At 37.9% G+C, this 18,225-nt stretch overlaps 1 pseudogene; it reads left to right on the top strand.

Annotated features, from left to right (window-relative positions):
* Positions 1-1,894: 1,894 nt before the first annotated feature.
* On the top strand, positions 1,895-14,951 carry LOC143853914 (potassium channel AKT1 pseudogene; annotated as a pseudogene).
* The last annotated feature ends 3,274 nt before the right edge of the window (positions 14,952-18,225 follow it).

Raw genomic sequence — 18,225 nt, forward strand, 5'->3', positions numbered from 1 at the left:
GAGAGAGAGAGAGCATGCAAATAGATCTCTCACTAAAGATAGCTGATGATGAAGAAGAAGAAGAATTACTACTAGATGAAGGTCTGAACCAACAGCATGAAGAGAATAAAAAATATAGAGAAGAACTGCCCTAATGAGACAGAGTGTCTCTCCTAGTAGGGCTCTAGATGACTCTTTCATTGCCCTTGCAATGAGGGAAGGATTCTATCTAAAGGTATATAACTAAAAGACTAAAAAAAAATCTACTAAAGCAAAGAGGGGAATGCTATTTAGACTAGGAAGTCCCCTAAAGGATGAGCTCTAAATAACTCCTTCATCTGTCTACAATTCAGTGGAATATGACAAAGAACGGCAGCACAATTGTTGTATCCTCAACAGTAAGTGATTACCTTGCTTCAGCATGAGCATTTTCTTGACCAGCAGTGTATGCCTTCAAATTAATTTCAACTTTCAATAAGGAGAATCATAACCAATTTCAGTTCCCATGTTCCAACACCTTAACTTTCAATCCCAGTCTTTGGCAGAAACCCAAGTACTAAAGGTCCAGAATTGGATACAGGTTGGGGCTTTGAACTTTAAAACGGCTCTTCCAATTCCTCTCTGTTGGTAAATGCAAATCTTATTGATTGGTGAGTCATATCATGTGTCTGGGATCCAATCCAACATCAGGCCTAATGAACTAAACAACATTCTTCAAAAGAAACATCTTCTGAGGAATTTCTTAAGACTCATATCTTATTAATTCTCTGTTCCAATACCATGGCAGTAGACAAAACTCTAGAGAAAAATCATTAAGGCCAATCAGTGGTTGTTGTCAGGTAAGAGCATCACAGAGGCGGTAGCCCTTTTGGAAAGCATTATGCTAAATTGAAGCACCTTTTCAAAAGCGTATCCCTGCTCTTACCATCCCATTAGAATGTAGAATCTTCCTTTTGTTTTGTGACAGAAATATCTTCCTTTTGTTTTGTGACAGAAATTTCTCCCTTTGGAATGGAGGTAGTACTGCTATGACAGCCTCCAACTTGGCATAAGTTTCAACAAGAATCAGGACACTTCCAAATGACAGTATGACACAAATCCTTCAAATTTCTGAGCTTAAAAGCATTAAGAGAATGACACTTTCTTGGGCAAGTAGCTTCTACACAATTTTAATCAACAAATGTAAATGCCAAGAACCGAAGAGAATAAGTGTGGTGGTTGATTCCCTGACATAGACAACTAAAGCAAAAGATTTTAAAAGAGATTAGAGGGCTGCAGATATCAAAGTAAGGTGATAGTTGCCAAGATCAAAATGAAAAGAGGGCTGCAAATATAAAAAATGAGATGATGGCTGCCAAGATCAAAATGAAAAGAGGACGGCAAATATAAAAAATGAGATGATGGCTGTCAAGATCAAAATGAAACCTGTAGAAGTAATTAGAAAATTCGATTGTTTTGTTAGGCAAGCCTTCTTCCAAGCTCCGCTCTTCTTTCTCCTTTCTTTTAATTCAATCCTTCATAAATTCACCTCTTCTTTGTTAATTTCACAACCTAAGAGACTCTTTTTGATCAAACATTCACTGAACAAGGGAACCCACTTGGATCCAAAGTAGATAACCTGATCCAATGGAAATCCTATGAAAGGAAATATTGCTGAATTTTCCGAAGAGGATGAGTTGTTGACCTGACCATTTTCACTAGAATTCTCTGAGCTTGGGGTAAACCTGCTTGTAGAGGAGGGGATTCTACTCTCTTTAAATTTCATTGTGCTAAAGACAAGGGAAACCATAGCCAAGAGAAATCATTTTTTTCAAATTAGCCTAAGCTATTAGCACGCGGCATAAGTTTGGCGACATGTGATTTAGGATATATGGTCCAATGTGTACTTATCCTTTGTATTTTAGGGGCCAATGTGATGAAGGAATTCTTTTATGTTGTTCTTAAGCCAGTATGCTGTTTCTGCATTAGGAATTCATCGCCATCTAGTACCTCAAGGGCATCAACAAAGCTGTCCCATTCTGATGATAACTATGGTGCTCTCACTTCTTCCCAAAGCTCGAGTGCACCTGTAGATGATGATTTTGATGACTTCGACCCACAGGGATCTTCTACCACTGGTGAGTGTTCTGTCTTTGTATATAGTGGAACCCGGTTGTTTAATTTATCTGACTAAGAAAAAAATTTCAGTCTCTGTTTATATATTCTTTTCTGTAGTTATATTTTATTATCAGCACATGTGATGCAGCTAGTAAGAACCTCATTATACATTTGTTAAAAGCAAAAGCAGTAATACTTTCAACTTGATTATTCAGTTATATCATTTCAGAGTCATCTTCACTAAAATGTTTAAGTAAGGCAAACGAAAAATCTTTATGTTTATTGCGGAAGAGCAGAATTGAAGCAGAGCGAGCATCAATATGTTGGTATTATTGCCTGCTTACAGAACTGTTGTCTTTGTAATTATCTGCCTAGTCAATCATTTTTGAAAGATGAGGAATATATTAAGAGGTAAAAAATTTCAATCTGGGAAGAGGAAACAGAATTTTCACAACATAAATGAAAAATTAGAAAATTAAGAAGGAAAAACTAATCAAAAGGTGGATGACTCAGTGGAAATAGTACAAAATGGGGATTATCATTCCCCTGTGAGGTTGCATGAGTTGATGGATTCTTGGGAATGCATGTACCGAGCATTTCCCAAGCAGCCAAACTAATCAATTTATTTTAAAAATTCAGAAGGACCATGTGCAAAAACTCTAAAAATATATTAATGGCCATTTTTAATGAAAAAATGTGTCAACCTCTTTGATTGAATAGGAAACATACCTTCTTCTTCTTCCTCTTCTTCTTCTTCTTCTTCTTCTTCTTCAAACCCTAAACCCTGAAGACCCTGAAAAGAGAAAAACAAAAAATCTGAGAAGAAATGAGACAATAAAAAAGAAATAACAGAAGAAATCCTATAAAATAAAGATGGAAACACTAGAGATGATTACCTTTATCAGAAATCCATGGATTTCTTCTCTGAAATTCCAAAACAGAGCGAGATTTTTAGGGCAGTATCGAAAGAGAGGGAAAGGCGATATAGTTGTCGGTTGAGATGATGATAGAGAGGGAAAGAAGTAACAAGAAGAAACCCTACATGAACAAGAAGAGAAGAGAGGTGGAATGAAAGAGAGAATAGGATAGAGGGGATTGAGCACAGAGCCGATGCCTTTCTCTTTTTTCTTCCTCCTATTTCTCCTCAGCCAAACCCTAAAAGGAATCGCATCCTCCTTTCTTTCTCTGCAAAAACCCTCTCCTCAAAAGCTTTTTCCCCTTTTTGCCAAACCCTAAAAGTTAAGAAAGAGATTGATAGAGATGATAAACCCAAATTTCAGAGGAGATGGTAGAAGGGCTGTGACGGTGATTTGCAGAGGTGGTGGCCGATGGAGGTTAAACGGGAGAGATGAAAAGAGGGTTTAAGGTTCAGAGAAATGAAGGAAGGTTTGATCGTGGTTGATTTGGGGGGAAATGGGAATGGAAATGGGTTCTATGGAGGTGGAGATGGGGTTTGATCGTGGTTGATTTGGGCGAAAATAGAGATGATAAACCCAAATGGGTTCTATGAAGAAGAGGGTTTGAGGAGGGATTTAACAGGGGAAAATGGGTTTGGGTGGTTCGGCTGATGGTGGGAAGGGAGAAGAGATGAGGAAAAACAGTACGCGGGACGAAGAAAATACTCGCGCGGGACGGAGAAAATTTTCGCGCGTGACTTGCTCATATATACGAGCGGTCATATTTCATGTTTAGTAGCGGTCATGACCGCTGCAGAGTTTAGTCCTTCGAGGGACATTCAACAGCGGTCTAGACCGCTGGTGAATCCACAATTGGTGGCGGATTTGATGACCGCTCCTAAATGTCTGCCCCTAAATGTCACATTTGTTGTATTGATTTGTCATTGGCCTTAGATAAACTTAAGATTTAAGGCATGACATGACATAATAGGCTAAAGATATGACAATGGAATACTTGGCCACCAAAACTTATTCTCGGAATAGATGACATCATATTAGATCATCCAAGATAAGTCAAAAAGCCTAGAAGAATATGTCACTAAGACCTAGGCTATGGGCTTCTTGTCTTAAACTCTAAAACACACATAAAGCACAAGACAAGCCCGAACAACCCATGTGGAGCAATCATGCTCCAAATGAGATGAGTGTACTTATCATATGTGAGGTGATAACCAGATTAGGAATCATATGATAAGTAACTAAGGACAAATTTACCTTTAAGCTCCCCCTTTGAAAATGAATCATGCAATGCATGAATCCAAAGGGATGTCCTTGCATAGACTCCAAAGGTTTTTGGATATATTTTCCAAAAGATACCAAGTTAAACTCAACCCTTGGGCTACAATGACACTTGCTCTCCAATTGTCAGTTTATCATGATAAAATGATAGCCATAGTCTAGCTCATCATGATAAACAAGCATAGCACAAAAAAATTTCAATCTTTGGCTCATGCTCCCCCTAAATGTGATTTAATATTTTTCAAAATCACACTTTACTTCCCTAAGTATGTAATATACATAACTAGCTAGGGAGATCACATATAAATGTATACCTATTCATGTTTGAGATGTTGGCACAAGGTCAATTTGTTAGATATTTTAATTAATGTGAATGTACCATCTCCCTCTTAGAATCTGAGAAGGCTGAGGGCACCAATTGAGTGACTTTTAAGATTAAGGTTTAACATCTCATATGTGTAGATATTATCAAACAAGGGGTGATAACTATAGAATATGTATATACCAATTTGAGTTCAATTCTATAAGACTAAGACATAGTGAGAATGGTCAATAAAATACCATGTCTTAGAGAGACATCCATGATTCATGAAGGTGAGAGTATACCTTATGAGAAGATATGATCATCAAGGTTTCCATGGATAATCTACCATGTTTGAACACAAAGGGCATGACACATAATGTGCATGGTCCAAACATTACATCTACATCCACAACCACATGTAAAATGACAAGGCATTAGGCACAAGGTGCATAAGCCCTATTGAAAAATCAAAAATGTGTGGGAGGCACATGTTCCCATCACAATCTAATGTATACAACCACCATAGTGAATTTTAATTTTACTCAAGTGAGTAACTGCCCAAATATGATTCTAGATTCCTATGATATTTTCATTTCAAGTCATTCATTGAATCTAGATTCATGATTTAACTTTCCTATATAATATATATCCTTTTATGAACTTAGGGAAAGATCCAAGGGTTTTATAATATATGTATCAAATGATGCAAACTACCTTGGACACATGTATTCCATTTATGAACTTTCATGACTACTTGAACAAAATACATATAACATATCTATACATATTAAGGTTCATCTTAGTCATGAGATTATCCAATTAAAGCTCTTTGGAAATACACTAATTTTTAACCCATCTATGATTCTTTAGATTTGATGAAAATCATTAAGCTTGTAATAGAATGGGTTTTGATAGGACAACTAGGTGCAAAGTAATAAACATGTTTGTTCACCTAAGGCACAAAAAGATGTCTAAGAAGGGATTTGAGTTGTTTTCTTATACATGACATTTAATACCTTAGTTTTGCTAGAAATGATATATTAGAACAATTCAAGTACATAATTATCTAGCAAGTGCCGTATTTGTCCAAAATAGAGTTTAAAGAATGATACTTTGGCATTTTTTCAAATTTTTGTAAGTATTATTTGATTGCCAAAAATTTTCATTTAAGTTTAAGTCTTTAAACCTATGGGTTTCTTCTCTTTTTGGTTTTGCTAGAGAGATGTGATAGATCGTACAACCTAGCTTCTAGCAACTACCAAAATAATGTTTAAATATGATGATATACTTGTGAGTACAATTCGAACACAAGGGCACAAAGGTGTGGTTGAATATCCTGTAAGCACAATTTATGGTTTTTACATTAATGTTCTTTAGAGTGGCTTTCTTTTGTGGATGATCATTAAGTGCAAGAAAATCTAAATCATAATGTATGCACTTAGAGAGATGTTTCTAATAATGATATTCAATTAAGCTCAATTTATCAAAGTCTCATATTAACTATATTTAAGCATCTAGACTTTGAATTACAAGAAGATATATAGATACATGTTATTCAAACAGAGATAGGCATATAGTATCTATACACTCATTTTTATTTTTATTTTGAAAAGATTTTTAAATTAAGCACATTGGATATTGATACAAAAAGGTTAACCAACTATAAGCATATTGTATCAAAAATTCATTTTCAAATGATATTTCATTTTAAGCTCATTACCCCTAAATTTACTAATCATATGATGTGATTCAAGTAGGAAATTTTGGAACCCAAACCATGTTGGTTCCAAGCAAGTTTGTTCTAGTTGATGTATATTTTCTAACCCAAACAAACTTACTACTTTTTACAAATCTAAACATACATTTAGATTTGTAATGTCCAAATCTACCACAAAAATCACAAGACATATATGAGTAGGTAGATGGACGGGATGAACAAGATGATTTACAAGAATGACTATGATGAAAACTATGTTTTGCACTTTCTTGTAAATAATGATTTTCCAACATTAATGTTTCATTCTTGATGTTTAAGTCATTGATTTCCATTTTAAAATTTATTAATTCAAGAGATGAAAGCACTTTGATTTTCTCTTCTTCTTCTTTAAGGAGTTGATTTTCCTCTCTTAGTGAAGCAATAGTATCACTTAGTTCAATAAAATCTTTTTTAAAAATTTTATTTTCTTCATTAAGATGTGCATGATCTATTTCTAGTGACCTAAACTCCTTGTGAATACTAGCTAAATTATTTTTCAAGTTTGAATTCTTAGCTAGTTGATTCTCAAGTTTCTTATGTAATTCTTGGACATTTTCAACAAGTTCTTCAAATGTGAATTTGGCATTATCCAAGGGGTCTTCATTAGATAATCCCATTAAGCACATGTTTTGATTTTGAAGATTTTCAATAGAGTCCAAAACATTTTTAGCATTTTTACAAGAGGATACTTTCTCATAAATGTGTGGTGGTAATGAACAACATGTTGCAATTAGGGCTTTTGTATTTAGTAAAGATAATTGTTTATTATATTCATTTAATCCTTTAGATTTAGCATTTAAAATAAATCCATTTTCAATTATCTTTACCATATCTTTATCTAGACCTTTTAAGTATGTCTTCGTATGGATCAACCATGATCTATAATCCAAACCATCCAAAATAGGTAGTCTAGATCCCATCTTTTAAGTTGCCAAAAAAATTTTGATCTTTTAATTCTTAACCGGTTAGGGTCTTAATCAAGAGCCCAAGCTTTGATACCAATTGAAATCCAAGTAGTGACTTGGTTTGGCAACCTAGAGGGGGAGTGAATAGGATGTTTATAAAACCTTTACCTTTTAAAAACTTTTCCTAAGATTTTACCCAAGACTTATCCCTTGTTTAATTAAGTTTGAAATAGTTGAAGTTAAACAATATTACAAATTAATATAAGTTCAAAACTCTTGTTGATTAGCAAACTTAATTAGGTAATTTTAATAGCCTAGTTATCAAGGTTAAGATATTTAGATTGATTATCAATGCTAACTACTCACTCAATTCTAAGCACAAATAATCAAATAAGAGAGTGAGAGGGAGTGAGAGAAATACCAATCACACAAGTGACACAAAGATTTATAGTGGTTCGGCAAACGGCTTACTCCACTCTTCTCAAGGTCGCACTTGAGGATTTCCACTATTGAGACCTCAACGACGCCCGGCTCCAAGACTTTTACAATCCAAGGGAATTAAATAAGGATGCCCTTCCACCTTTACAATGACTCTCCTTCTCCGCTGAGTTCTAAGCGCTTCACCCAAGGGAATTAAAAACAACGGATGCCCTTGCCACCGATCAAATAAAGAAGAAGACAAAAGCTTTGCCTCTATGTAGGCTATAATGCAAGTTAAAGCTCCAAGGATGCTCTCAAGAATAAACAAGTTTAAGCCTAAACCAATCTCAAATGATTTTCTTAAATCAAGGCACAAGAGGTTGGTGAGAGAAATTACCCAAAAATAGTTCACAAATGATTTTCTAGGGGTTTTTGAAGTTGGACAAAGTTCATCTAGTGTTTTGGACCCTTTGAATGGGTATATATGAAGTTCCAACTCCATGTGACCGTTTGGGGGGCAAAACAGTCAAAACTGGGTCAAATAGTCAACTAGCCGTTGGACCACAACGGCTATATTTTTTTGAACAAAAATATTTCTCGGAGTTCCGAGAAATTTCTCCGAGTTCCGAGCAAATTCTCGGAGTTCCGAGAATTCAAACAGAGCTTTTAATTTTAGAACCTGGATTATTTCTCGGAGCTCCGAAAATGTTCTGGGAGTTCCGAGCTCGGAGCTCCGAGAATAATTTATATCTCCTTCGTTTCTCATCGGATTTCAATATTCGTATACTCTAGGGATATGAGAAAAATGAGAGCTCTCTGTTAAAAATATTTTCAAAAATATTTGAAAATATTTTAAACAAGTTTTTATAGGATTTAGTTGCTGGTCCAGGTTGTTGCTTCGGAACTCTGTTTTGTTCATTCTTGTGCTGAATGTCATATGGTCCCAACATGTTGGTAAACCACCATGGCCATTCACTTATCCATTTAAGTCCTTAAAGGGTGTGTTAGTCTCTTTGAAAAATATATTTTTAGGGGTTTAAACAATGTGCCTTGACAAGAGAAAATGCAAGAGAGATATGAATACATTCTACCCTTTCTATCACTCTCTTGAACTCTTCTCTTGAGCTGTGATCTTCTATGGTTGAGCTTCCATGCTTGACATCTTCAAGTTGTGGTACAAGCTCCTTGGTCCTCCAGCTTTGGCCTTCATGATCTTCTCTGTCTGTTCAATGCTTGATATGGATGATGTTGAGCTTCTCCTTGGTAGATCCTCTAAGGTGTGGTTTGTCCAAGAATGCTCTAGCTCCTTTATCCATTGGTTGGTTTATCTTCAAGCATAGGCCAACAAGGTGTGTGCTAGTATGATTTGACTTGTGTAGGACCAGTCTAAAGCACAACATTCAAGGCAAATGATTAGTCCATAAACGACTAATCAATTTGCGTTTGTTAATCATCAAAACACGATGATTGAATGAACCCATAGGAAACCCTTGGGCTTACAATCTACAATCAACTTCAACTTAAATAATCACCTTCAATAAGCTTTAATCACAAGTCAAGTCCAGTCTAGTTGGAGAGAGTCTAGTTCAGTAATTCTAGGCACAATAGGCATCGTAGTTTACAATAGCGACACCAAACTACGTTGATCTTGATTCCAAAAGAGGCTTGGATATGTAAGCAGCTTGGACAGCCATCCAGGTCCAGATCACCCGTGGCATAGTTTTTTAGAGCTTTTTAGGGGTTTAGGGCTTATGGTCTGTTGCCTGTTATGAGTTCCTGTATAGGTACATGATAGTGTGTTTATTTCTTACATGCTTATTCACATGCTTAGATGTAGCTCTTTATTGCTTACCTACTTATTGTCTCATATTGTGGGAGTCAGTTTTTTCCGCGCGCGCGAGGATGCAGGAGTTCACCACATCGGGTTCGCTAGGAGTGTTAGTTGATCTGCATTTCTTGCGGACTAGAGACCGTGATTCTGACTCCGCAAGAAAGAGAAACTCAGAGTCGCCACCTAGGTCAGGGCTTAGGACCTGTGCCTGTTCTTCCGATGAAAAGGGGAGTGTTACCTGAGTTTCAATGGAGGAACAATAACCAAAGGGGTTCTTTTGCTCTGGGCCTAGAACCTTGTAATTTTGCTCTATTTGCTCTATTTGGGTAAGGGTTGAGGTTACAATTGGGGAAGGTGTTAGGCACCCCTCTTGCCCGGACGAATCCTGTCTCTTGACTTGATTTGGCAATTTTGGAAGAATTTAATCAAGATAACTTATCTTTTTATCCCTTATTTGGATTATGCTTAATTCTAGAATGTAAATAAACTGAATTTACAAAAAGACCGAAAATAAGCGATAGTTATCCTTATTGAGATCGTATGCTGTTTATGAGTCCCGAAAGATCTTGCAGCTGACCACAATCAGGTTAACTTAAATCAAACGGAAAAGACGGTACAGGAAGGAAAAGAAATTATGGGTTTATGACTCCTTCCGTTTGTCCAACACCATGGAGCACCAAGGCTTTCGTCTCTGTCTCGTTTGTCTATGGTAGGACCAGAGACATAGTGGTGGGATAAGGAGAGGGAACGTAGCCCTATTTATAGAGAGGAGAGGGGTTTACGTTACACGATTTACGGCAAAAGGAGCCCTAAACCCCATAACTACCCTGCACCGAGTTTTGCAAAGTAAATACATAAAGCTGAAAAATAAATGTAAATTTACCGATGATGCGAGAGGGCTTGTTAAGAAACTGGCGGTTTAACGGCATTGGTTAGGCGAGGAGACCCTGGTTTTGTCGAGATTTCGACAGAACAATGGCGCTTCTTGGATAAGGGAGCTATGAGTTTGTCGAGATTTCGGCAGAACAACAACGCTATTATGAAGAAATAGCTCGTAATTCTGCGAAATTCAGTAGAGTAACGGCGCTATTTTGAAAATGTTGCTCCGAGTCTTTGAAAATTCGGCAGAGTGCCGACGCCCAGTGTGAGCTACCTGAGTATTTTTCTACTTTCTCTCTTCTAAAGCAAACAAACTAGGGTTTTTTTACTCTTAGAAGGGTTTTTGAACTGAAAAACCAAAAGAGGGGGGAAACCAGGGGTTAAAAACTAACCAGAGAGGTTTGAAACCAAATAAAATCTTATCTTTATTCTTACCCCCGCCCTATTTATAGGGTTCGGGGCTGGAATTTCGCTAATTTGGAATGCAAATTTGGAAGAATTCCAAATTCGCAGTGGGGGCTGACACTGACATATGTCAGTGTAAGGTCGGCAAGAGTTGAAAAATGTGATTTTTTGCCTCTTTTGGTTTCAAATAATGTGATTTTTCATCTCTTTTGACAGGTTTTCAGGAAGTTTCGGCGGACCATAACTCCTCCGTTTGGACTCCGAATCGCACACGGTCAGATCCGTTGGATTCCTCGTTTTGAGGACATTCCAATGAACTTAATATCGGTGGCTTTCAGAATATGAAGTTTTTTGGGTAAACACGATCGTTTGCCCCAAAGTTAACTTCTCGGTTGACAGGCCGTGTGAAAACAGACTTTTTGGCCGTGGAGTGAAAGGCGATACAGTGTAAAGAAGAGCTTTGGTTTCACCTGAGGGGTAAGTTCATTTTTGAAAAATTTTCCTAATTCATAACCTAGAGAGAGATTGAGAGAAATACTACAGGTGCTCTGGGACTCGTCATGAGACTCTTCCTCACGACTGTAGACACCCCATTTTGACCGTGCCCTAAACCTCCATGTTTGTGCAAAACCCCATCAAATTAGTCAATTAGGGTCTCAAATTTCACCCTAAGATGGGTTAGGGTCTCACCAATGTCCTTACAAAATCTCAGCCCGATCCGAGTAAAATTACCATATAAGATGAACCGAGACAATGAGCGTAGTGCAAACCAAAAGGGGGTGCATTTATCCTGGACGGTGCAGAGCCTGGGCCTTATAGGATGCAACCAGTGGTGCGCCTATCAACTTTTGCGCAAACTGCGCTCTCATCGCAAATATCAGCACCCCAAATTACCTATAAAAATCTTAATCGAGCAAGGATTAGGGGTTTTTTTCATTTTCTCAAAATCTCAGAGAGAGAGAGAAGCAGAGGGATTTGGGGTTTTCTATTCCTTCCTCCATCGACCATATTCTCCGGCGGGATCTCGTCGGAATTCGGCCGTTCGTCGGAGATCTAACAACCAGTAACCTCCATCTTCAACTAACCTGCTCCTTCATCATCTTTTACCTCATCCAAACCCTTATTTGATCCATTAACCCCCATCATCTCTTCCACTCCAATCTTCTTTACCATCACTAGATCCTAAATCATTTGTGCTTCAATTTGAGAAACCCTTTGTTTATTCTCCTGAATTCAAACTAAAACCCTCTTCATTTGAACCTTATTTCCATCAGATCTGAGATTTGGAAGGGTTAATAATAGAAGAAAGGAGATCTGCCATAATCCATAACCTTGTCTCTTCTTCTTCTACCTCCGGCTCCTACCACTAGTTCCCCACCATCCTGTCATCACTGGAGAGCAGGAAAGTGCACAGAGAGAGATAGGATCAAGAGGGGGAATAGAGCTAATTTGTAGGCTTTTCTTTAAGGAAGAAAAATCAGAGAAGATCCGGTGATCTTGTCTAGATCTGGCAGATTTTCAACTAATTTCCTCTTTCCCCGTCAAATCCTCTATTATTTTAATTTTTTTTGGCGATTCTCGCCGGAATCCGGCAAAATTTAGGATCCGATCACCTCTGCAAGTCCCGGCCTCAAGTTGCAAAAGAAACAAAGTAAAGAAGGTAATTTCCTTTATTTTTCTTTATCATACTTAATTTTCTAGTTGATCTCTATATGCTTGCTGTGTGGTGATGATTGATTATATTTTTTTACTAAAGGGGTTTCACCTGAATTTTAATGGATTAGTTCAAATCTTATTTCATTTTGGTCTTCATCATTTCTAAAAGATGGAAAATCTGATGTGGCCGTGACTAATTCCTAATTCCAATTCAGTTTCTTTGTAGCTTTGTATTGTATGTCTGAGTAGCATGTTGTTAAAATTGGCAACAAAATCAACAAATCTCTTAACCTCCATAGATTCTAGCGAATCTGCCGGAGCTCCGATCTTCTTTTCCATTAACTTCATCCTACCACTATCATCTCGTCCTCTTTCATCATCCAAATCCTTAACATCACACAGATCAGTGAGAGGATAGAGAGAGAGAGAGAGAGAGAGAGAGAGTTGTTAGGTGAGTGAAATTTGAAGTAGAAAGTAGAGAGATCGAAAAGAAAATTGCAAGCCTCGTTCAAAAAAAGAAGAGGAAGAAGAAAAATTCATCTTCATAACTTCAGTGAATCTCCGTGGAATCCGATTAAAACCATAAGATTCATATCTTTGTTTCTACTCCAGCAGAACTACTTCTTAGATTTTGGGAGAATTTTTTGATCGTTTTGGTCATCTATTCTGCTTGGGTATCTCCATTTGAATTTGGATTCTTTAAGAGATCAAGAGGAACTTTATCCTGGGCTGACAATGTTGTTAATGGATTCTTTTCCATAGTCATCATCTTGACCTTCTTTGTTGCCTACCTTGACAAAGGGACATATCTATTAATCGACGACCCAAAGCAGATTGCTCGGAAAGACTCAAGCTCATGGTTCGTTCTGGATGTTGCCTCCATAATACCTATGGAAATTACCCATAAGATGTTGCCTACAAAAATCCAATCATATGGTTTCTTCAACATTCTTCGTCTTTGGCGTCTCTGAATAGCCAGTTCCCTATTTGCTAAATTGAAGAAGGATAGGAATTTCAACTACTTTTGGGTTCGATGTGAGAAGCTTATCTGTATAATTCTATTTGTGGTTCATGCGGGGTACTTTTATTATCTTCTTGCTGCAAGGTATCATGACCCGAGTAAGACATGGATTGGAGCTTCTATCACCAACTTCGCAGAGACAAGTCTCTGGATCCGGTGTGTGACAGCGTTGTACTGGTCAATCACCACTCTAGCAACTGTTGGGTATGGTGATTTGCATGCTTAGAACACGAGGGAAATGATATTTGACATCTTCTAATATGCTATTTAACCTCGGTTTGACAGTGTACCTGATTAGAAATATGACTAATTTGGTAGTCCAGGGGACCAGTCGAACTAGAAAATTTAGCAATATAATCCAAACGGCTTCAAGTTTTCCTCAAAGAAACCATTTGCCAGTGCACCTGCAAGATTAGATGCTCGCACACTTGTGTTTAAAATACAGAATGGACTCAGAGGGACTTCAGTAGCAAGAGACTCTCGATTCCCTCCCAAAAGCCATTCGATCCATTGGTTTCAGAGATGATAGCTGAGTATTCTCCTCTCAAAGAAGATGTGGTCTTGCAGAACGAAGTACCAATAGACTTCTACATATTGGTGATAGGTGCTGTATATCTTCTGGAATACAAAAGTGGATCAGAACAGGTTGTTCGAGACGCAAAGACGGGAGATCTTTTTGGAGAGTCCAATATCGGATATGAGACCATCACCATGAACAATCTTCTTCAGGATTTGAAAGAGATGAAAGATCCACTGATGGAAGCAACTTTAGCAGAGACAGAGAATATGCTTGCTCGGGGTAGAATGGACCTGCCATTTAGTCTATCTTTTGCTGTAATTGGAAGGGACCATATGTTATTGCATCAGCTCTTGAAATGCTGTTCGGATCCAAATGAATCAGATAACAATGGACGCATGGCACTGCATATAGCAGCGTCAAAGGAAGTAAAAACTATGTTCTTCTCCTACTAGATTATGGGCCAGACCCGAGCAGCAGAGATTCAGAAGGAAGTGTTCCCCTATGGGAGGCAATACTTGGAGGGCATGAATCAGTGGCCAATCTGCTTAAACAACGGTGCGAATATCATCAGTGATGACGTTAGTAATTTCGCTTTCACAGCCATCGAGCGGAACAGTTTAGACTTACTCAGGGACGTGATTCATTATGTGGGAGATGTGACCCAACCCAAGAACAATGGAACAACTGCACTGCATCTTGGAGTTTGCAAAGGGAATTTTGAAATAGTCAAGTTTTTATTAGACCAAGGAGTTGATATTGACAAACCCGATGCTCATAATTAGAGTCCGAGAGATCTCGCAGAATAACAAGGCCATGAAGAGATAAAAGCTCTTTTCCAAGCCAGGAAAGTGTGCACTCAGACCTTCCTTGGTACCTCTAAATCCATAGAAGAAATCCATCTTCTTCGACCTCACTCTCGTCGGAGCTCCGGCCAAATTTCATTGTCACCATCATCTTCAACCGAATCCCAAGCCCATCTTTAGAGAGACTTACCAGGTCTTGATAGTACCCTCTTTTCTCTTCCTTCTCTTTCTTTAGGTAGAGATGCCTTAGTCTTTTAGAAACCCTTAAACCCCCTTTTTCATGGTGAAAGGGCGATGAAGGCGCTAGCCCAAACCCATCCTTAGAGGACTTGCTTAATCCATATAACAACCCTTATTCCCTTTTCCCTCTTTCTTTGTATAGAGATTAATTATGTCTTTTAGATATTTTCCTTTGTTATGCCCTTATCATTGCAATGGAGATGATAGCGCTAGCTAGAGCCTACCCTTTTAGGAGACAAGCTATGTTTCGTGTAGAAATGTCATACCCTTTTAGGAGACAAGCTATGTCTCAGTAGAAAGTTATTCTCTTTGTCGAGGCGTTCGGTGTTTTACATAGAGTTAACTGTTTCTCTCTTAGGAGACAGGCTTTGTCTCTTTTCCTCTACTCATCACATTTTTTAGGGAGACTCGCCCAGTCTCATCTTTGTTTTAGGGAGACTCACTCAATCTCATCCTTTTCCTTTTAGGAGACTCGCCCAGTCTCATTCTCTTGTCATTTCTTCTCTTTTAGGAGACAGGCTATGTCTCATTGATCATAATGACCATTTTCATTTGAGAGACAGGCCTTGTCTCATCTGCACACTCTTTCGGAGAAGAGCAGTGCAAGACTTCATTTATGATTTAGTTTTTCTCCCTTCTTTTAGGGTCTAACTCAGTCTTCTTAAGTTTTCACATCTTCTCGATATTCTATCCATTATATCATCTATTTGAGATACCGATTTGCTTCTTTAAGACAACCCTTAGGCTAAAAGGTTTCGTCTTTTCATCTGACACGTCTCCTGGCTGTGGATCAAAGGGATGTTCTTCTCTTTCTGGTCTTTGTTTCTCTTTGGCTAGAAGGGTTAAAGATTCAAAAACATTCAAAATATATCAAAATTTAAAAAACATCTGAAAATTTCAAAAACATCTAAAATGTCTTGAGTCATTAGAAGAGTAGTTAGGAAAATCTGTTTCCGAACTACGTTGGCTTGATCCCTTTCCACAGGGTACGTAGGCAGCTTGGGATTCTTATCCCAAGTTCAGTCAAACCTTCAAAAATAAACATTTCAAACCTTCCAAAAATATAAAAATTCTTCAAAACCTTTTCAAAAAGATCTTCCCCTAGAGTTAGGAGTCTATCCTAGATGTTTGGAGTGTCTTAGAGTTTGGAGTCTGTCCTAATTGTGTTTGTTTTAGAGTTAGTAGTGTGTCCTAGCTAGGAGTAGGCTACGCCTCCGTCCGATCAGTTGGCGATTCACATTGCCAACTGATGACTAGACTAGGATGCGTAGTGAACCCATTGTTTTTCCTAGGGACACAGCCTAGTTATACATAGGATGTAGGGCCCACCTGCATTAGACTAGGTTAACTTGCATCTAGTTAGGGCATATAGGGAGTCCTAAAAATTCACAATTCACTTGAATCTAAATAATCGCAAAAGAAGCTTTAATAACTAGTCCTATCTTTTAGGTCGAATCTAGGATAGAAGTCTAGATGCCTTAGGCATCATAGCTTAGAATAGGTGCGAAGAACTACGTGAATCTGATTCTCGTGGAGGCGGGGAGACGTAGGCTTCTTTGGATGAACATCAGATCATCTAAAGACTCGGGTTTAGGCCTTAGAGTCTTATGGTTTGTTCTTAATACTTTAAGGCTTGTGTTTGTATATTGATGATGATTTTTGGATAGGATCATGATAGTGTGTGTTCATTTCCTTGCCCATTCACATGCTTAGCTGTAGCATTTATCTGTCTCTTGATCACATGCTTAGATGTAGCTTACACATGCTTAGCTGTAGCTCTCACATGCTTAGTTGTAACACTTACCTGCTTATTTATCTTGTTCATATGCTTTGTTGTAGTTCTTTATCTTTGCTAACTATTATTGTTGTTATCATCTACTGACGTTTGTTTACTGTGCAGGTTATCACTTTAGATATAGATGTGCATCTTTCATTTACTGTTTTCTAGATGGGATGTGTTAGGATTTTATATGAGGGGCTATGTATTCGCCCAAATGTAAATAGGCGCTATGTGTTCGCCCTTAGGTTTTTGTTTTATTACTGCTTATCATATCTGACATTTACTGCTTTCTAGATGGGATGTGTTAGGATTTTATTTTATATTAGGCGCTATGTATTGGCCCAAATGTAGATAGGCGCTATGTGTTCTCCCTTAGGCTTTTATTTCATTTTTTTGCTTATCACATCTGTCATTTACTGCTTTCTAGATGGAATGTGTTAGGTTTTTATATGATATTAGGCGCTACGTATTCGTCCCAATGTAGATCAGCGCTATGTGTTCGCCCTTAAGTTTTATTTTATTATCTTTTTTATCTGCCTGTCATTATTGTTTATTCTTTATTTTGTTTATTGTATTCTTAATTCAATTCATGATTAATTGCTAGTTTTATATCTCTCATCTGGTGTAGATCTTATACCTTTAGTTGTAGCATGCCTGTGTTTGCTCATCAGAACTTAGACACCAATTAGGCATGACACTCATTACCTAGTTATACTTAGGAGACACTTCTTTCATTATTTTGTGTGTGCTTATTAGTCATCTTCGAAACATGCATGATTAGGTAGACGTCTTCTCGGAGATATATGTTCCCATTTCACATGACTTTCGCCCAAAACTCTTCAAAATCAATAAATAAATGGCATAAGAGACCAGGTGCTTGCACTTGGGCGGATGAGGTGCTCTTCGGACCTTCCAAATTCGTAACCAGGCACGAACCTTTTCCATCTCTGGGTATCCGTTGCAACAGAGCATAGTATGGGATCCAGGGCCTACTTCCTTGGATGGCGACTCTTCTTTGTATAAGGTACATCTCGAATCCGGGATAGTCCCCGAATCGAGAGGTATCTCACATTACACCGCCACTCATGCTGTGAGGGGCATTCTTTTTTAGAGTTCCTTGGTAGAGCTCTCCTTCACGTGGATGATCTAGAGACTTCCGGGGGCTCGTCCCCCGCCTCTCTCGGATCGGGGTCCACAGTGACAACCTTGTTAGATTGGTTGTAAAATCCCGAGCAAAATCGCTACACGTTGCGGAAGAATAAACCGTGTAGAAAAAAAAAAATTGTTAGCCCAAGGGTTCAACAAGTACTCCTATTGATAAGTTTTGATGATTAATAGACACAATTTGTCATAAAATGGTTTTTTATGTACTAATGATCTTCCATGCTGAAGTGGTGTTATTTCTAGCTTTAGTACCTACAAGATTGCATCATC

The sequence above is a fragment of the Tasmannia lanceolata genome, unplaced genomic scaffold (genome assembly GCF_043159265.1).
Source record: "Tasmannia lanceolata isolate RefF3 unplaced genomic scaffold, GAP_Taslan_0.1 ptg000020l, whole genome shotgun sequence".
Classification (NCBI taxonomy): domain Eukaryota; kingdom Viridiplantae; phylum Streptophyta; class Magnoliopsida; order Canellales; family Winteraceae; genus Tasmannia; species Tasmannia lanceolata.